Genomic DNA, 22058 nt, shown 5'->3' on the forward strand with positions numbered 1-22058 from the left:
CATGCCAGTTTAGACGTAGCCAAAAATAATACAATTTGTGCAGCTCAGATGAAAAAGGGAGGTATAGTAAAGGCATTGGGAGAAGGAAAAGGTCACTGTGAGGACAGGGATTGCAACACTGAGTGCAAGTTCAACACACAGAGAGAGAAGTGCACCTGGGAACCTCTACCACTTGAGCTAATAGTCAGCTGGGGCTCAGCTAAGACCATAGAGCATACTCATTCTTTCTGTTTTTTAAGTGAGCTAAATGGCACTACATGGGACAGTGAACCACACCCAATAGGTGTTTGGGTTATATAATGACCTGATTGTGGTTAAGGAAGGCTTTTGGAGTGTCCCTGTGCCCAGAGATAGCTTGCTGTTGTTTCTCATGATATGACCTAAGAGATAGTAATCTGGGAGCCACAGAGGCTATGTCTACACTGGCGGCTTCTTGCGCAAGAACATCTTGCGCAAGAGTTCTTGTGCAAGAAGTCTTGCGCAAGAAAACATCCACACTGCCATGTGCGAGCTGTGCTTTTGCGCAAGAGCGCCTATGGCAGTGTGGAAGCTCTCTTGCGCAAGAAAGCTCTGATGGCCATTTTAGCCATAGGGCTTTCTTGTGCAAGAAATCCCTGCTGAGTGTCCACACTGCCCTCTTGCGCAAGAGCTCCCGCACAAGAGGGCTTACACCTGTTAAAAAAGAGTGTAGCTCTTTTGCAAGAAGCCCTCTCTTACCACGCCGTACTGTAAATTTCCTTGCGCAAGAGCGGGCGGGCAGTGTGGACGCTCTGCGGATTCTTGCGCAAGAATGGCCATACTTGTGCAAGAAGTCACGAGTGCAGACATAGCCAGAAAGTCCTGGGCAGGGCAGGGCAGGGGGGAGAGAAAGGATGGTGGAGCAAAGGGAGGAAGAGGGGAATCATGTGTTTTTGGGGATGATGTGGACTGGGGAGAGAGGGGAAGTAAGGGAGGTTCCAAGATGTAGATTTATTGGGGAGTAGGGCTTGGATGGGTGAACAGTAGTAGAGGGGGATTTGGGGGTGAGGGATGTGAGACTTTGGAGAATAGACGGATCATATTTTGGGAGTGTGCAACAGGTTTCGGTTTCTTTGGGGAGATGGTGTTGATGTGGAATAGAGGTAGAATGGGAAGAAGATATGATGGTAAGAGGTTGATTGGCTTATGAAGAATAGGAGAAGTTTTGGGAGATGGTGCAGCAGTTTGTGGGATGGGTTTATTGAGGATTATTTGGAAGTGAGAGCAGTGGAAGAGAGAGGTGAGGCGAGGAGAGAGGTTGGGATGTGGGGGGTTTGGAAGAGGTATCATAGGAAGGTGATTTGACTCTTAGAACCCCAAAATGCCAACTGATAAAAAAGCAAGAATATTCTGACACCACTATGTATATCCTGGTTCACTAATGAAAATCATGTGAGGTTTTAAACCTTCATCAATTGGTCATTAACATTGATGTGAAATCCATATAAAGATATGGTCTAATAAGTTATGTATCTATACTGAAAATATGTTCTAAAATCTGTATCAAGGCAAAGCCAGCAAGGTTTTCCATCAAAGTATGTTTATTCGCCTGTGTCTGTCAGCAAGTAAATTAAGCATTGTAAGCTAGCACAACAGAAGCTCCATTTACATATGAAGTCAATAGGGGAATGTGAAATCAAAAGGCCAGCAAAACCATAAGAAAATAACCCATGAGTTTGTCCTTACTAAGGTAACAAACAATGAACTTTGGTGATGTAAGTAAAAGGAAAAGAAGATACCCTATACATAGAAAATAATCAGGCAGTACAATTATAGTTGCAAAGAACAGAATTACAACCAGGATTATTTAAAAATGGTGAGAGAAACTTATTGAGACTGGAGGTTAGCCCAGCAAGTTAAGTTTATTTTCTACATTGCAGGGCTTAACTCGAAATAAGCTACACAAATTGAGCTACGTCAATTGCATATCTTATTTTGAAATAACTGATTTCAAAATAGGGAGCATCTACACAGCGCTTATTTCGAAATAGAGCACTCTTCCTCCAACTTTCCTTATTCCTTGTACAATGAGGGTTACAGGAGTCGGAGTAAGAAGTCCTCCAGTTTGACAGTATTTTGACACTATTTCGAAATAACTGCCTGCTGTGTAGACATGGACTAAGTTATTTCAGAATCATGCTAGACTGCTAGTTATTTCAAAATAGTGTTTCAGTGTAGACATACCCTAGGAATCCTGTTCTGATTTTGTTTGATATAATCCTTCTGTTTCCTTGTGCTAAGAGTTATTCAGTTAAGTACAAACTAATCTCTCATTGGAGGCAAGAGGGTAACAGTCCTGGGCACCCAGAGAACTGACAAGTCAGATATAATGGAGAAGTGGGAGGGCTGGGAGCGCAGGCAGCTGTGTGGCAGTGACAATGACTGCAATTGCCTAAGGCCAGCTTCTTCCTCTGTACCTCTTTCTACTCCCTCCTTCCTCTGCCTTACTTGTTAATTCTCTTCCTCTCTGGCATCACCTCAGCTGTGCTCACAGGCACTGGGGTGGATGAACTGGTGCAGTACCAGGGGCAGGATTGGCTTGCTGAGCACCGTTCTCACTCACAGTGGAGTCTTTCTGAACTACTGTGCTGGAGCCTTGCTTCACAATGGCCACCTGCTGCCAGGATATGAAGTTTACTCTTCCTGGCATTGGGCAGCCAGGTGGCTGAACACCAAGTTGACCCTGGTGCTACTGGGTCTTTGTCTGCTGAGTGGTGAAGAGCTCAGATTTGGGGAGACTAGACCCTAGCCCTAGACAGTATGGCTATGTTTAGACTGGCCAGTTTTTCTGGAAAATCAGCCGCTTTTCCGGAAAAACTTGCCTGCTGTCTATACTGTCCGCTTGAATTTCCACAAAAGCACTGACTTCCTACTGTAAGAAATCAGTGCTTCTTGCGGAAATACTATTCTGCTCCCGTTCAGGCAAAAGTCCCTTTTGCGCAAAGCTTTTGCCAGTGTAGACAACTCAGATTTGTTTTCTGTTCCGAAAATGCTTTTAACGGAAAACTTTTCCATTAAAAGCATTTCCGGAAAATCATCCCAATCTAGACGCAGCCCATCAGTTAGGCTTGCAATTGACTGGGCCACAGCTCTATGGCCTGTGCAGGGGGATGATAGCTTCCACGGGCACCACGGCAAGATGCGATGGGACTGGCTCCACACCCTCAGAAGCGGTGGGACCCTCAGATGGCAGGGGCAGGGACAGAGTAGCCATCCCTCTGTATCACCTGAAGTGCATTGTGCACCTTAAGCCCTTAGAGCCACATGGAGTGCATGGTACCACACTGCAACAACAATTGAAAGGACCCAGGACTCTTTCTGCTGCTGCCACGACTACTCCCCTCTCCCCTTGGGCGGCCTAACCTGGTGGATCAGAGACAAGTGTGAGCCCAGCTCTGCTCAAAGGACCACCCAGCCAGTGACAATATACTTACTGTGAGGTCTTAAAAGGTCTCAGATTGGACACCCAGAGACAGAGGTATCCACAACCATTTTTTGTTTTGCTTTTTAATATGTTCTGTAGTTCAAATGTGAGACAGCCTATGGCCTGTGTTATGCACGAAGTCAGAGTAGATGGTTACCATGGTCCCATCTGGCCTTGGAATCTATGAATTAGCAGACATTTTGACAATGTCGACCTAAATATTATTTTTCATGTCACACAGTAAGTCAGTGGTAGAATCAGGCAGACAAAACACAGTTCTTGTCACTCAGCCCTTACTCAACCTGCATGATAATATCTCAAGATATACATGACACAGACGACAGAGGACTTTAGATGTTAAAATGAAAATTCAGTTCACATGCTAGTAAGTATGTTTACATTTGTGATGATCCCTTGCCCAGTTAAACCTTTTACTTCTTCATGGTTGTGACTCCCAGCTTTGGCAAACTGATTATTTCACAGGGATGGGTAAAGTGTCAGCAGAGTTTTCAAATACTACTGTTGTGGTCAGTCAAGTTCAGAAAAGAAAAGTAGATTGCTGGAGTATAACAAACAACATTTTTTAAAAGATCCATGGATTCTCTAACTTGTTTTTATCACCCTGGAAAATTTGAATTTTTTTCTCTCTATTCTGCCTCCTTCATATTAGTCAAATGCAGAATTGCATGTTGCAATTTGTAGCTCATTCTAAAGATGAGGGTGACAGTGAGCAGTGTTATAGAACTCGGTACAGGCAGTCCCCGGGTTACGTACAAGATAGGGACTGTAGGTTTGTTCTTAAGTTGAATTTGTATGTAAGTCGGAACTGGCATCCAGATTCAGCTGCTGCTGAAATTGACCAGCAGCTGACTACAGGAAGCCCGAGGCAGAGCTGCTCTGCCCTGGACTTCCTGGAATCAGCCGCTGATCAGTTTCAACAGCGGCTGAATTTGGATGCCTGGGACAGAGCAGCTGGGGCACTGCCATTTAGGTCCCCACAGTGCCGCACCTCAGCGCTGCGGGGACCAACCCGGCAGCACCCCAACTGCTCTACCTCAGGTGTCCCCAGGTCAGCCGCTGCTGAAACTGATCAGCAGCTGATTCCAGGAAGCCCTGGGCAAAGCAACTCTGCCTCGGACTTCCTGTAGTCAGCCGCTGGTCAGTTTCAGCAGCGGCTGACTTGGGGATGCCTGGGACAGAGCAGCTGGGGTGCTGCCGGGTTGGTCCAGTAGCGCCGAGGAGCGGCACTGCGGGACCAACCCAGCAGCACCCCAGCTGCTCTACCCCAGACATCATTGGCGAGAAAAGCCTGGTCTCCTGGGGGAGGGGGTGCACTAGCTGCACCCCCCCCCCAGCAGACCAGGGAGACATGGGTGGCGGGACCGCCGAGACGCGCCGCGGTCCCACCCGCATCCTCCGTGGCTTTGCTCCACGTCTCCCTAGTCTGCTGGGGGGAATCCCACTGCCAGCATCCTCCGAGGCTTTGCTCCCCGTCTCCCTGGTCTGCTGGGGGGGCTTCCCCCCCCAGCAGACCAGGGAGACGCGGTGCAGCTTTTCTCGCCCCGGAGGATGCGGGCGGCGGGACTGCGGCGCATCTGGGCGTCCCGCTGCTCGCGTCCTCTGGGGCAAGAAAGCCCCGTTCGTAACTGCAGATCTGACATAAGTCGGATCCGAGTAACTTGGGGACTGCCTGTATATGCCACTGTCTGATAGCATCTTGTAGGTTATTAGCAGTTACATATGGAAAGGAACAAGTATTGTAGGCCATTTTTGTCCACTCCCATAGCAGAGCAGGATGACTCCCTGGAGTATCTATTCTTAGGTCTTGGTGCTCCACAACTAGTGTTGAGTCTGATAATGTTATATATTTAATTATAAACACTCCGGTATATATAAAATACCGAATCAACTGAACACACAAATATAAAAATCAACTGAACACACAAATCAATTCTTTTTCCAGCATTTGGTACATTATATTCTCAGCCTGTGAGCTATAGAAGTTCTTCTTGTAGTTTAAGACAACACCAGGATGTGTTCCATTTAATCCATACTTCCACTCTATCATCTAAGTTAATGGCAGCTTCATCTCCAGGAGAGAGTCAGGTTAAAAAAAAACCCTACCCTTCTCATTGCCTTTTTCTCTCTCTCCTTGGTCTTTAAATGATAGCAGCCTACTATTTCTTCCTCGCACGGAATTTATAACTGTCAAAGCCAGGATTCAAAACTGCACCGATATCATTGTAGATACAGGTAAGAAAAATGTAGTCTTCAAACTGAAAATCTCACACACATATTAGACAATGTGTTACTACTAAGACAAAAGCAGAAAAAAAAAAGTCCAGACAGATGCATTCCAGAAATTGGCTTTTAAAACAATCACAAAGAATCCAAATATTTACATTTTACAATGTGTTCCTTTGGCCATACTATAATCATCATATGACAATACATTAATTAAACTAAAATATTTTTTGTATTTTTATATTGAAAGTCTGTTTCATTACACTCACCACAGAGTTATGAAATAATTTAAGAAATCAAGTGAGTGCATTAATGCAATCTTACTGTGACACAGCTGTAAAAATACTAAAAAGCTCAGTCCTGAAAACACTGACAATGAAGAATATGTGTTTACTATGAGTAGCAATGGAGTACACAAAAATGTAACTGTGCTTGATAATGTTATATCAAGTGTTTGCTGAACATAAGAATGACCATATTAGGTCAAACCCATGGTCTAGCCAGCTTAGTCGTAGTCTCTTGAATCTCTCTTCCTATTGGAGCTGCTCCATACTGCAATCATTTTTCTTGTTCTCTATAGTATTTTTTCAATTCTAATGTAACTTTTTGTGGGATGGGGAAAATGGAATACAGTATTCAAAGTGCAGGTGTCCTGTGGATTTATAGAGCAGCACTGATACCTTCTGTTTTATTATTTTTTTCCTAAAGATTCCTAAGGGTATGTCTACATTACAGTGTTATTTCGAAATAGCTTATTTCGAAATAACGCATCTACACACAAAATGCATTTTGGAATAGCATTTTGCTATTTTGAAATACTGTGTCCACCCTGAGTGGATTCTTAATCACATTTAAGGCTGGCTGGAACCAGTTCCAACAGGGCACCAGGTCAGGACTTACTGTGTGGGGCTGCTGCTTGAGGCTATCTGAGGTCTGTGCTTAAAGGGACCCCCCCCCCCCCCAGACAGCCAGTTCTCAGGTTTCTCTGCTTGCTTATCTACCTCAATGAGGGACAGCAAAGCATTTTGTCTCTGCATGCTCTAGTTGCCCTCACTCGGGACACCACATCACTCTTCAACATGGAGCCAGAGTTGCCCCTGGGTACTCTGGTGCTTCTCGTGGACATGTTGCTGTGAGCCTGGCTGCACTTTCTGCAGGCTGCCATCCGAGAGGTCCATTGTGGGGCTGTGAGTATGCAGGAGTCCCTGCAGGAGAGCTACCACCCTGAGGAGCACTAAGAGCCTCCCTGGTCTGCCCCACTGGGGGCTTGTGCCTCATTCCTCCCTCACGTCCTTCCGTTTACCCTTCCCTAACCCCCCTTCTTCATGTCAAATAAAATACATGTATTTTCATGAACACAAAATCTTTATTTAACAAAACTGGGGGGAGGGAATGGAACTCTGGGGAGAAAGAGGAAAGGAGGCAGGAGAGGAGAAGAGAAAGGGTGGGAGAAGGGAGGGGGAAACCTGGGAGGAGGAAGCTGGAAGGGGAAAGCAAGGGGAAGAAGTGAGAGGGGAAGTTCAGGGCTCAGGCTTGGGGGGGTCTCGCCGGACCAACTTGATTTTCATGCAAACCTGCTCCTGGGTTTGCATGTGGCCTTTGGTGGCCAGGCTGGCAGCTATCCAGCCATAGACAGCCATGTTCCTCCATCTAGTGTGGAGATGATGGACGTTGGGGGCATCCTCCCCAAACCTGAATAAAGTCCATGATCTCCACCCTGGGCCAGGAAGGTGCCCACCTTCTCCGGACCCTGGCAGGCTCCTGGGAGCTGGCAGACTGCTCCTGAGGAGTTGTGGAGAGCTGGCTGCCAGTGGATTGCTGGCTCATGTTTTGGAGCCACTGGGTCAGGGGCAATGACTGCTGGCTTTGGGCTCTCAGGCTTGGAGCTAGCATTGGCACTGTGGCCAGAGTCTACCCCTTTAAGGGCTCTGGGGAGGAGGGCAGGGAGAGAAGTGTTCTTGGTTGGGCACTCTGGGAAGGCTGGCGGCCCCCTATTTTGAAATGAGTGTTTACACAGCACTTATTTCAAAATAGCTATTTTGAATTTGGCATTATTCTTCATAGAATAAGGTTTACCAAATTTGAAATAAGCGCTCTGCTTTTTCGAATTTATTTTGAAGTAGTGGTTTGGCTGTGTTGATGCTAGGAAAGTTATTTCAAAATAATGGCTTTTATTTCAAAATAACTTTGCTGTGTAGACATACCCTTACATTCCTGTTAGATTTCTTAACTGCTGCTGCACATTGGGCAAATGGTTTCAGAGAACAATCCCCAATGACTTGAGTGGTAACAGCTAATTTAGAACCTATCATTTTGTATGTATAGTTGGTATTATGTTTTCCTATGTGCATTACTTTGGTCACTTACCAGCACTGAATTTCGTCCACTGTTACGAAATCACCCAGTTTAGTGATATCTCTTTGTAACTATTTGCTGTCCTCTTTAGATTAGGGATGTAAAAACCACCTGAAATAGTTAAGCAGTTAAATGATTTGTTTAACCAATCAACCATTTGTTATGGGGAGGAGAGTCTGTTCTGGCCCCAGCTTGCTGCAACTTAAGAGCCTTTTGTGTGGGACATAGTCAAAGGCTTGCTGAAAGTCCAAGTGTATTATATAGACTCATACTTGTCCACTGGGTTAAAATTAAGATATGGATTCTAAAAGCAATATTACACATTCTGAACTTGTAAACATTCATTGATAAATCATAATATATTAGATTACTCGTTTAACCAGAAAAATAAAAATAGGAATTAAAATAGAATATTTTGGTAAAGCGGCTGAATTAGTGCTGCTGCTAGAATGTTAACAATGGCAAAGGCACATAGACAGTTAATACTAGGATTTTGTTTATAGTTGTATTTCTCAAAATGTATATAATATATATATGTCTTTTATTTTCTGTATTTATTATAATGTTACACATACATCCCACATTTTTAAGAAAAGAAAAAAATTAAAATAAGACCTATATAACTTGTCACATTTAAATACTCTTCCTGATTATTCCAATGGAACCGGTAAAAATCCTCAACCCAATTGGCGGCACTTCCACATCTGCTTTTAAAGGAACAGACTTAAATGAAAAATTACCAATGTTCTATTTTATTTTGTTTACAGGAAAATAAAATTAAGATCAAGTGTAGTCACTGAAACTAAGGCCCCTGATTTTTTTTTCTCTTTCTACAACACGATTCTGGTATCTTGGTTCCTGTAAGTCTGTTCCTATGGAGCGACACTGAAGTGGTTTAAAGATTGGTCCCTTTAAATATGTAGCTTGCAGTCTATTGATACAGTAGTTCCTTATTTAACACTATAGATGCGTTTCTGAAAATGTTCATGCTAAGCGAAAACGTGCTATGCGGGGTCAATTTTCCCATTAAATAATAGTGGAAAAAGTGGGGGTTGCGTTTCAGGTGGTGGTGGCAAAGTCAATTTTTTTGTTGTGCTGGGTCATCAGTGTCAACATTAGATATCTAGCAACACAAGATAATTAGCAACACAAGTTACTGTGGTTTGTTAAAACACAAAGATAAACACGTGAGTGAGAGGAGGAGCTCTGTGACCAGGTGTATTCAGCCACTCATGCATATTATCACCGTTTTCACCAACTTATACTATTGCACAAAATAGTCTACCACTTGATTATTTTCATGTTATTTCGAGGACCGTCATGTTGTTTGAAAAACGTTCCCTAAAAATAAAATTGTGCTATGCGAAAACATGTTAAGCAGGCACGTGTTAAATGAGTAATTACTGTATTTATGACTGCATGTATTACATATCACAGGTTTAAACATTCATACATTTATTTTAAATCCTCTTTTCTTTAAACTAATCCTGTCATATATTCGTTAGTGAAAACTAGATATATGCCAAGACTTAAAAAGTTGCAAAGTTCAGTAATTTTTTGGTAACTCCCTTCACTTCTTATCTAGCACATCAGAGGCCTATGAGAAACTTAATACTTAAAAGAATGTCTGTGCTTCCAGAAATAATTCTGTGATTAAAGAGTTAATATTAGGTTCTATTAAATACCTTTAACTTACTCATAACTAACTTTTGGTCCTGAATTAACCAACAATGACTTTTTAAATACAATTACTTATATTAACAAGAATGTAATCACTCAGTTTAATTCTTTTAGTTTAAATAATTACTGCACAAGTTAATCATGAGGATGTGGCACATTTAATGTCAAGTTAAATGCAATGTGTTTAAAAATACGCCAATGGATATTTTAGATTTGTAAATATTACCATGTTATCACCAATAAAAAACCTCTCTCTCTCAGTAGTGTTATTCTCCAGCCATCACCAAACACTTCCCCTATTCAGTGACACCATATTATCTTCAGCCCTGCTCAAAAATTCCCTCTTAGAAAACCCTCCCCCTCTGTGAGACTGAATTGAAAGAAAAGCAGAGCTGTGATTCAATATTGCCAACACTGTGTGAAGCTTCACAAAAGTGGTGATATTTCCACTCCTTTCTACCTTTACTTTTAATGACAAGATGCTTTGAGGGTAAAATCTGTGACTCTTCTCTGTGGACACCTCCAGAGTGGTAGTTCTTTTCACTCGTCTCTCATACGACAGATTAAAAGGTTGTGCTCTCTCTCTAGTGGCAGGCCACCCACTAAAAATTATCCAATTTGTTAGAAAGCAGCCAAAGGCCACATTTTCTTCAGTATTGAAATTCCTTCTTCCTCCTCCCACCCCCTGCCTAGACTTTTTGTAATGAAGCTACCCCATCATCCTGTCAGCTCCAGAGTTATATGCAATTCTGGCTGTGATTGGCAGTGTATTGAGTAAATTTCTCTATATCTAAAATGCTTGCCTATGCATGGAATTTAGAGAAGTGTGATAGCTTGTTTGAATGCACAAATTAACCTGACTTTTTCTTTTTCCAATGGCCGTCATGCTACTGTGTTACAAACATGGAGTGAAACCCAGATCTGTACCAAGCATATACACAAAAAACACTAGAAGTGCCAGGCTGTCCCCCACCTCATGTCCAAGTAAGGTGGAGAGCATGTGAAACCAGAAAAAGGAGAAAAACCTCTACTCATGTGATGTTCTGCCGCTTCCATAAGAATGACCATACTGGGTCCGAACATAGGTCCATCTAGCCCAGTATCCTGTCTGTTGACAGTGACCAATACCACAAGCCCCAGAGGGAGTGATCCCAACAGGTAATCCTCACATGATCCCTCCCCTGTCACCCACCTCCAGAGAAACAGGCTAGGGACACCATTCCTACCCTTCCTGGCTAATAGCCATTGATGGACCTAACCTCCATGAATCTATCTAGCACTTTTTTGAACCATGTTAAAGTTCTAGCCTTCACCACGTCCTCTAGCAAGGAGATCCACAGGTTAACTGTGTGCTGAGAGAAGAAAAACTTCCTTTTGTTTGTTTTATATCTGCTGCCTATTAATTTTATTTGGTGACCCCTAGTAAAAGTAAATAACTTTTCCTTATTTACTATTTTCACACAAGTCATGATTTTATAAACCTCTATCATATCCCCCCTTAGTCTCCTCTTTTCTAAACTGAAAAGCCTTTTTAATCTCTCTTCATATGGGACCCATTCCAAACTCCTAATCATTTTTGTTGCCCTTTTCTGAACCTTTTCCAATGCCAATATATCTTTTTGAGATGAGGCAACCACATCTGTATGCAGTATTCAAGATGTGGGCGTACCATGGTTTTATATAGGGGCAATAAGATATTTTCTTATTGAAACTAATACGCTCCTGATAATTTGTGCTTATTGCCCACAGCTCCTGATACATGGACACAACATCTGTGGCCACTGAAAATTGAAACTAATCCTTTTCCTGAAGGAAGTGGATGCAGGACCTAGCCAAAGCACCCAGAGCATTATGGTCTTTGAGGGCCTGGAGCTCCTTCCATTTCTCCTGGCATTTGCTTGGATCCCCAGAGCTGGTGGCCAGATGCCTATCCAACTCCAAGACTTCCCACTCTTCCTGCTCTGTCCCCACATCCTACCACTGGCCCCTGTGTGTAGTCATGGCAGAAGTTCTAGGAACACTCCTGTAAACTAGCACCTATTGAATTCCAAGAGGCGAGATGGGTGAATTGGGGATGCTGTGGTCCAGCTAGGGTTTCCCCCCTATAGTATGTCTATCATAGTAGTATCTGAGTCTAGTATGCACAGCTTCCCAGACAGTATTGTTCCTGCAGGATGAATGCTTTCCAGGCAGTAAAGCAAATCTGTGAATGACCCTTGACTCTTGTGAGTCTCTAGGATCCATGATTCAGGGTAACAGGACTCCATCCTTCCCCTATCGGAGAAGGTACAACACACTCATATATTCAAAAAGGAAAAATAAGTAGAAAAACAGCAAACACTGAAAATAGTTTCTTTCTAATCTAGGAGAATGATATAGCATACTCAGGGCCCTAATAATCTCAAAGGGAATTTTGTGTGTATGTGATAAGGGAAGTGGGAAATGAAAAATACCCCGAGGCTTGTTGCTAGTACTTTGCTTTGCCTTGTTGATCACTCTATAAAAAACACTTTAACCGAACTTTCCCTTCTAGACTGAAGATAGTGCAGTCCAGATATTTGAAGGAAGATGGGGGAAATCTTAACTTCAGAATTGGTATTCTCTCTATAAAATATGTTATAGTCATGCCACTGCTAACATGCCACATGGGGTCAAGAACCTGTGAGCTAAAAGTAGAATGGTCATTAACTGCATTTCTCCTCCAAGTGGGTCTGCAGTGAGTGAATAGTTGTATAAAACACAAATTCTTGTGGACTTCTGATTTCACTCAGAGGAGACTGGTGTGCACAATGCCATACACCTGCATGCTCAGGACATTATGGATATATATGGCAAGCCTCATTAGTAAGAACTCAGCTGACCTCTCGATACTGGACTGACTGGCTTCTCGGGGTAGAGAAGAAAGCATCATTTCTCTCTGTGGTTTTCATATATAGTCAGGGACTAGAGACTAGAGACAGGAGTCAAAGGAAATGTATTGCTCCTTTTCTGAGCTTTGGCCTTACCTGGGGAAACAAACGAAAAACTAGAGGAGAGAAGCCTTTATGAATTATACATGAAGCCCTTCAACTAACTTAACTTGGAAGGGTGGAGGGAGGAAAGAGGGATATTCTGATTTCATGGACCAGAGGAATGAAATGTCACAAAGTTATCACAGTCCAGCACAGCATGTGCTAAATCAGGAGGCTGACATACTCTCACATTAGAAATTGAAGAAAGCCCTTGTTTGGATGTGCATGTCAGGCTGGATATTGTGTGTGTTTCTTTACAGTTCTAAGAGACCTCAACCTAATTATTAAGATTAAAGCTTCTTTCTGACCCTAGGGTTGTAAACCTCTTTTGTCTTGCATGCATTCTCACACCCATTTAAAAATAAAAACAAAAAAAACCTTTTAACTTTAAAGAGGTGAGGGGTTATTTAAGTCATTAAAGTCTGTACAAAAGTTTAATCGATTTCTAAATAATAAATCAACTCTGGGTGCTCTTAATAATCTCTGTGTAACACATTTCAATCCAGAGGTATTACACAGTATTTACCTTTAATGAATAATAAATGGGACATCGGTATTGACCGAACAAGCAATTAAATATTCCATCAGTAACAGAACACTGAAATCATTTTGAAATATTAACAAGCTATGAAGTTTGCTTGTCAAGTGCAATCATCTTCTGACATGAATGACTTATTTTCCTATCATCATAGAGCAGGTGAATTCAAATGACAATTAGCACTCAGTACATACTTAATGGACACTCAGTACATACTTCCCTCCTTCCAGTCTCTGAGGCAAGAAAGAGTATTGTAGAATATGCTAGAGATCTTTAAACTGACTCAATCACTCAATGTCACTGAGCTCTTAGGCTCTGATTCTCCGCTATGCCTTAGCTGCAGTGGAGTGGCAGACATAGGGAGCTTGCAGTCCTAAGGCTTAGCTGTCCAAAATTATTTTGTACAAAATTATTTCTAAAGGAAATTAGAGCAGTCAGTCTCCTCCTCTAAAGTCTTCCACTGAAATGGAGGATCCCTTCTATTCCTACCACAATCCTGAATACTCTTACTCTGCACACTCCCTCCCTTTAATGACAAGGTGTGATGTGGCTGCAGCAGAAGTTGTGTGTCTGTGCAGTGGAGAGGAACTGCTATCATTTCCCCTAAAGCAAGGAAATTTCTCCATTTACTATCTCCAGCCATTCTATCCACGATTAGAATACATGGCACAAAATGGTCTTTATAGACTCCAGAATCTTTCTGTTACAATCAATGGTATTATATTCAAAGTCAGACATTTTGCATGGGGTGGAAGTTCCCTTCATAGGTGTGGTCTGCTTTGTTCAGTCAGCTATTGCAGTAATGATTACTACACTTTATTTTTTCACATTATGGTGTACTTCCTAAGTTATCTCTGAACCACATCTGCTGATTTCATAGCATGGCAAGTGTTGGCTTTTGTTAACCCTGCAGAGCCAGAAAAGCTATGGGAACATGAGCTATATTCTCTTTTGCCTCATGCATTATCAACATTCTCATCTAAGACCCAAAATTAGAACTGGCTGAAAGTTGTCAGAAAAGGCCATTTTGTCAAAACCAAAATATATCCCCAGGAAAATGTCTATTTGAATAAGATTTTGTTTTGAGGAAAAATCCTGGGGGAAGAAAATCGGGGAAGAGAAGCATTTCATTTGAAACATTCTGACATTTTCAGAACTGGATGTTTTGATTTTTCATTTCAAAGTGACTTTTCATTTTGAAATTTGTTATAAAATAGAAAAAAGGTCCAAATCTAAACAAAACACTTTAACCTCAAATTATTATTATTTTTTTGTAACCTGGTTTGCAAGATATTTAGAATTCTTCAGTTTTGTTACAGTTCGAAACAAAAACAAAGTCATGAGCTATCCTGACAATGTAAATCCTATTTTTTTTTCTGATGATGTGATGTGCCTATTACACTGCAGTGACTCTGACTTTAGTTAAATGCTCAAAAAGTTATTTTTGGCATCAGGGCTAAGTAAAAGGTTTCATTAGTAGTTCTAAGATGGAAAAGGACATACAGGCAGTCCCCGGGTTACGTACAAGATAGGGACTGTAGGTTTGTTCTTAAGTTGAATCTGTATGTAAGTTGGAACTGGCATCCAGATTCAGCCGCTGAATCTGGACACCAGTTCTGACTTACATACAGATTCAACTTAAGAACCCCAGGCGTCCCCAAGTCAGCTGCTGCTGAAACTGATCAACAGCTGATTCCAGGAAGCCCGGGGCAGAGCAACTCTGCCTCGGGCTTCCTGTAGTCAGCCGCTGATCAGTTTCAGCAGTGGCTGAATCAGGACGCCTGGGGCAGAGCAGCTCGGGTGCTGCTGGGTTGGTCCAGTAGCGCGGCCGCTCCTCGGCGCTACTGGACCAACCCAGTAGCACCCCAGCTGCTCTGCCCCAGGCGTCCTGATTCAGCCACTGCTGAAACTGATCAGCAGCGGCTGAATCAGGACTCCTGGGGAGAGTAGCTGGGGTGCTGCCGGGTTGGTCCAGTAGCGCCAAGGAGCGGTGCTGTGGGACCAACCGGCAGCGCCCGACCTGCTCTACCACAGGCCCTGGGCTTTTCTCCACATCTCCCTGGTCTACTGAGGGGGGCACTAGCTGCGTCCCCCCCCAGCAGACCAGAGAGACACGGAGCAAAGCGGCGGAGGACACGGGCCGGGCCGGAACCGCTGCGCTTCCAGATCTGCTGGAAGTGCCGGGGGTCCGGCCCCGGGTCCTGCGCGGCTTTGTTCAGCGTCTCCCTGGACTGCAGACCAGAGAGACGCTGAGCAAAGCAGCGCAGGACCCGCGGCCGGACCCGCGGCGCTTCCAGATCAGCTGGAAGCGCCGGGGGTCCGGCCCCGGGTCCTGCGCAGCTTTGTTCAGCGTCACCCTGGTCTGCAGACCAGAGAGACACTGAGCAAAGCCGGGCAGGACCCGGGGCCGGACCCGCGGCGATTCCAGCTTATCTGGAAGCGCAGCGGGTCCGGCCCGGCCCAGGTCCTCCACCGCTTTGCTCCGTGTCTCTCTGGTCTGCTGGGGGGGACGCAGCAGACCAGGGAGACGGGGAGCAGCTTTTCTCACCCTGGAGGAGGCGGGCGGCGGGACCAGGCGTCCCGCCGCTCCAGTCCTCCGGGGCGAGAAAATCCCCGTTTGTATCTGCGGATCTGACGTAAGTCGGATCCGTGTAACTTGGGGACTGCCTGTACACAAAAACACAAAGTTAAATTTCAGGTTTCCCAGCAGGGATTTTTAGCCTGCAGTTTTCTCTTGAATTGTGAAAGGATAAATTTGTGCTCTCTGTGGCTAAGAAAAATAAAATATTACATTTATCACATTTATTCTAGACTACCTGAGAATAAATGTTATCATCTGGATGAAACGTTATGGGTTGAATTAAAACCTTATTGAGAGTGATAGATATGAACTCACCATTCACGTTACATAACTAATTGTAAGCTCCACCTAAAAAAAGTTATGTGTGGACCCTCCAGGAGCTTGTAGCTAAGTATAGTTTTGTTTATGTAGATGTAGGAGGTAGGAGGAGAGATCACACAGAAAGAAAAGAAAAAAACAGTTAGAAGAAAGAAAAAACAAACAGGAATTGTAAGCACAGTATTACTGTCAATTTGTCCCAATATTGACAAATAAAGGAAACTGTGTGACACTGTGGCTGAATGCAATTCTATAGTCACACTCTACACCAGGGATGGGTGACTGATGGCCCGCAGGCTCTGTATTTACTTGCCCTTCCAAAGGTATGGGTGATTGCAGCTCCTGTTGGCTGCAGATCGCTGTGCCCGGCCAATGGTTGGGAACAGTGATCTGAGGTCAAAGGGAGCTGCAATCGCTTGTACCTGTGGAGGCGCAGGTAAATATACTGGCAGCAGCCTGCCAGAGGCTAATCCTGGAGAACTGCCACCATTTAATTGCCCTCCATGCCTTACACAGTATTATAATAATCTTTATACAAAATAAGTTTTGAGATTTTATTTAAAAAGTAATAACCCATGGGTCAATGATATGCTGAAATGTGTACATACAATGCTACTATAAAGTTATGAACATAAGCTGAAATGCATTTTCCAAACAAGTCTGGGGACAGGGTAAATCAGTTTCTCAGAGTCAAAGGACAAGCTGATGTGGCTAGCGAGCTGTCAGAGTTAATTGGCAATCACCTACCAATTGGCCATTGTCTGACCATGAAGTGGGGGCAGAAAGAATTCAATCTGAATTTTAGCAATGAATATGGAATTTCTCTAATGAAAAAGTTCTATGTCTCCCTTCTCACAGCCACAAGAGACTTTTATCTAGGAGTAACCTGACCGGACTATAAAAGTGAGGGGCAAAAACAACCCAAGGGTTCTCTTATTTCTTGGTCTTTTTCATTAAAACAAAGGAACTAGTCATTGGACTTTGGACAGATGTCTAACGTGAACACTTGGTTAGCAGTGTTGTTGGGAATATGTGGTAACCATTTTAATTTCAACTAGGTTCAACTATGTTTTAGTAACTAGGAAACGTTACTTGTATTTCTCTTGTAACCATTTCTGACTTTAATGACTTGTACCTTGTTTGTAGTTAAATAAACTTGTTTTATTTTCTAATTGAAAGTAATCCAAGTGTTGTGTATAAATGTAATTATTTAGTAACTCCCAAGTGAGAACTATTGTATTTTGACCCCTTACAGTCTTGTATTTTGTATGGTACAGTATTTTTACCCCTTTAATGTCTGAACTGTGCAAGAGGAAGCTAGACATTGCAAAACACACGCTTTTGGGAACATTTGGAACTGTGAGTGTAATGGAGTTCCCTACAAATGGTAACAAAGGTCGGTGGAAAACAGAGTGTGGTTGGAGTGGAGCTGGTAATCTGTACTTATACACAGACACTCAGGTTATGACCTGCATGATGTTTGTGAAGGGAACAGGTTAGAAGTTACAGTAGCAAAGCACTGTGAGGCACCCAAGGTGGCAGGGCAGGTGGTGATCTGGACATTGAATGGTTGTATCCTTTCAGTTTGCTAGCCTGGGCTAGACATTTGCTTTGTTGTATATACAAACATTTTTGATCCTCTCACACACAGGCCCTAGCATTTAAAATCACTCCCAGCTGAATTCAAGAATGCTATGGCCAGCCACAGGACATCATGAGCAAATCCTAGTTACAGGCTTGTTCACCACAAATGTGCATCTTGTACTGTCCAGCACATTAGTGACCAATGCAAGCTCAGAGAAGATCTGTCATTTCATCAAAGGAAAATGATCTATGCAACAACCTTTCTTAATCCCAAATGGAGTTTCCCACACTTTAACTGAAATGTGCTAATAACATCTATCTTTCTACAGTTACACTTCAGTGATAATAAGTATCAATGCATAAAATTTAGGAGTGGTTACAAAAGAAATGTTATATGAATCTGATATCTAACATAACAAACTAAGGGTATGTTTACACTTGCACCCTACTTCGAACTAGGGATGCAAATGTAGGGATTCGAAATAGTCAGTGAAGCCAGGATTTAAATATCCCGTGCTTCATTAGCATAATCTCGGCCGCGTGCTATTCTGAATGCCAGCTGATTTGAAAGTGAAAGTACGCTCTGGTCCGCGTTAGTTTGAACCAAAGGGTTTGATACGAACTAACGTGGTCTGGTGCACACTTTTTCTTTCGAATCAGCTGGTGTTCGGAATAGCGCATGGCTGCGATTATGCTAATGAAGCACAGGATATTTAAATCCCGGCTTCATTGACTATTTCGAATTCCTACATTTGCATTCCTAGTTCAAACTAGGGTGCAAGTGTAGACATACCCTTAGTGACTTAAAAGAATAGGAAAAAAAGAAACAAAAAATAGTCTAGTAGCACTTTAAAGACTAACAAAACATGTAAATGGTATCATGAGCTTTTGTGGGCACAACCCACTTCTTCAGAAGACCAAGGATCTGGCCTTCCCACACTCCAGTCATCTGAAGAAGAGGGTTGTGCCCATGAAAGTTCATGATACCATCTACATGTTTTGTTAGTCTTTAGAGTGCTACTAGACTATTTGTTGTTTGTTAAGTTTTTCATGTTACAAACTAACTCGGCTACCCCTCTGAAACTTTAAAATAATAGGTTTTGTTCTCACCACACACTGATATATCTTTCATAGGTTTCATCTTCTTTCATCTTGGGACCAGTCCCTCTTAATTCAGTTCTTTGAGTGTTGTTGATGTCATTAGCAGAGAGGCAAGAGGAGAAGAGATGAGTTTGGATGTCACCAGCTTTCATATTTATATTCCTCTCCCTCCTTTGAGAAAGATCCCCTAGCTAGGGTGCAGGTTACAAGCTCTCTTTTATGGATGTAAGGTTTTAAACATTCCTGTGATACATTGCAAAAATGTCTTGCTGCCTAAGTAGGTGACGGCCTTTTGTAACCTGGCTAGGGCATGAGTGTGTCTCTCTAAGAAACTGATTTATGGGTATTATCCAGAATTGCAACATATTTTGATAACAATCATACATTACAACCTATAACTCTACATACAATGTCGATACACATATTTTAACAGGACAATGACATTCAGCAGATTGTGACTCTTCAAATGATTGCTCTATGACTGGTTCTCCAGGGTGCAACCTGGAATGTTGCTAAGCCCTCTGATCAGTCTGGGCTCCCCATCCCACTGTGATGCTGTAACAAGATGCAAACCCTTCAGGTCCTGCACTCACACATCCATTCACAGGCAAGGACACAACTAGCTGAGTTACACAAATGTTTCACAAGCCACTCATAAACAAACACTAGAGAGATGTTCCAACCAATTCCCCCCCAGATTCCAAACTATGACCCTAGAGCTATACTGTCTTGCCCAGGCCTGAACCCTGACCAGTGTAAGTTTATTACCCAGTTCACCCCTCTGTTAGTGTGGAAGGTTCATGCACCAGCCCTTGTTCCTGAGCAGATTTCCCTTTTAAGGCAAATATATATATATACAGATGTATTGACCGGAGAAAGATTTTACATTATTATAAGCAGTAAGCATACCAATCAATGTTAGTCACCTAAGAAAATAAAGGTAAAAAATCCCAATTACAGTTCTATAGAGTAGACAAGATTTGATTCAAGTAGTGTCTCACCCTGATGCATATTACAGGGAGATCACAAATCTTCCATACATAAGCTGATCATTCCTTGGTACTATCTCTCCAGTTCAGTGTTTGTTCTCTAGGCATGTATCCAGGTGTTGAGTTGGGTTGAGGGGGACAAGTAAGGCCAAGTGATGCCAATTTCCCCTTTTGTAGCTTGTTTTAGCTTACTGGAAAGTTCCCTTGCTATGATGCAAATCAAACAGTTTACATTGTATACGCGCTCTCTGAGAAGTTTCCATTCTATACAGTTCCTGGAGTAACCCTTATGAGTGTGAGACTGTTTGGCCTCTTCATTGTTGAACCTCAGAGGCTGGTTGTCAGCATTTCCAATTTCAAAACATATTTCAGTAACACATATATAGCAAAACTTCATAACACATAGAACCCCACAAGACATTACTATTGAATAGACCAAGATTTTTAAAATGATACCTAGCAAGTCACAATTTGTACAAAACACATCATAATTATATCAGCATGATAAATGAGGAGCCAGCTTTAGGGTACAGATTGACACAAGCTCACAAGTCATACAAAATGTATCAATCTTGTAAAAGTGGTGCCCATAACAGTACAGACCAGGGTTTCTCAACCTTTTTTTATAAAGTACCCCTATAAAAAAGAGTACCCCCAGTACCTACAGTTTTCAGACACACATTTTTTTTCTACCATTGCAACACATTTGTTTAAACAACTTAATTGTAGCTGGGCTGGCAATGAAATTTTTGGGTGTAAAAAGTACAAAAATAATAAAGCGGTGTAAAACTTAAAACAAAAATTCAGTTTTCTCCACATTTCAGTTGTTGACATACCCCCCAGACTTCTCTCAAGTACTCGTAAGGGTACTCATACCACTGGTTGAGAAACACTGATACAGACCATCAGAGTGACAACCCCACAGTTGAGCAGACTGAACTCCACAGTTTCACAGGCATATAGCAAAGTTACTCTAAGTTGATCAAACTCCAGCACAAGAATGGATATAGGTCATACAACCAATGGTCACCAACCAATAGATCGGGATCTTCTGGTAGTTCTTTTAGACTCTGACAGGTAATCTTGACTGGTTTGGCCAAGAGGTTACCAAGCCCAGCACTTCAGTTGCTCTCTCCTGAGACTGCAACGCATCTCCTGCCCTTTGCCTTGGAGCTGTCCCTTCAGGAGTCTCTGCTTTCTGTGCAGGGCATGGAAAGGAGAGGTAGGGCGCTGATGTCAGGGTGCCTCCTCTCCCACCCTGTATCCTATCTCCACAAAGAAGAGGGGGGCACAACAGGACTTGGGATGGAGTTTGCTGGCTGCTTTTGGGAGTGGTGTAAGGACAGGGATGAGCCTGCTTTAGCCCCATTATACCACCATCCAGGAACCACCTAAAGTAAGCAGGGCCCAGCTGGTGCCCACATCCTGAAACCCAACCCCAGTCATGAACCCCCAAGCTCCTGCCCTATCCTTGAGTACACCTGAATCCAAACAGCCTTCTGGAGCCTGAACCTAGAACCCCCTATGACACCTCAATTGCCTGCTCCAGGCTCAGCTCAGAGCCCCTCTCATGTTCCAAATCCCTTAATCCAAGACCAGATTCTATACCCCAACTCTCTGCCCCAGACTAGTGAATGTGAGGGAGGGTGGTGGAGGGAGTGAGTATGGAGTGAGGAGGGGCAGGCGCCTCTGAGACAGGGAACAAAGGAGGCGGGGCAAAGGTATTTGGATTTGAGTTAGACCTTGGATTGCACTTAAATTGAAAAAGTGATCTTGTGCTTAAAAAGATTGGAGACCACTGGCATACAACATGCTGAAAGTTACACTGTAGGCTCTTACTTTAAATACACTTACATGTTGCATCGCATTGCACATTTTGGGATTGTCTTGGTTACTTTGTAGGAACCAATTCCTTACAGTATGCTCTGTCAAAGCACTGTTCAGGTTCACCAGATCCTTTACCTCATCTTTACATTCCTGACTTTTCTTATCCACTGTTTGGTTCTTAGTAAATGTTTCTCTGGGTGTTGCCTTTCCAATTTAGGTAGCTCAGATGTTCTTTTAGGTCACTGATCCATTTGCTTAACTTAGCATAAACATTTTCTTTTTAATCTGCTGATATATTTATCTCCCTAATTCTGTCTTCCAAAAACTAAGGGTTCACCCATATTAAAGTAATCACACGTAGCCAGGCCTACACAAATGTGACCCTGGA

The sequence above is a fragment of the Pelodiscus sinensis genome, chromosome 4 (assembly GCF_049634645.1).
Source record: "Pelodiscus sinensis isolate JC-2024 chromosome 4, ASM4963464v1, whole genome shotgun sequence".
In the NCBI taxonomy this organism is placed as follows: domain Eukaryota; kingdom Metazoa; phylum Chordata; order Testudines; family Trionychidae; genus Pelodiscus; species Pelodiscus sinensis.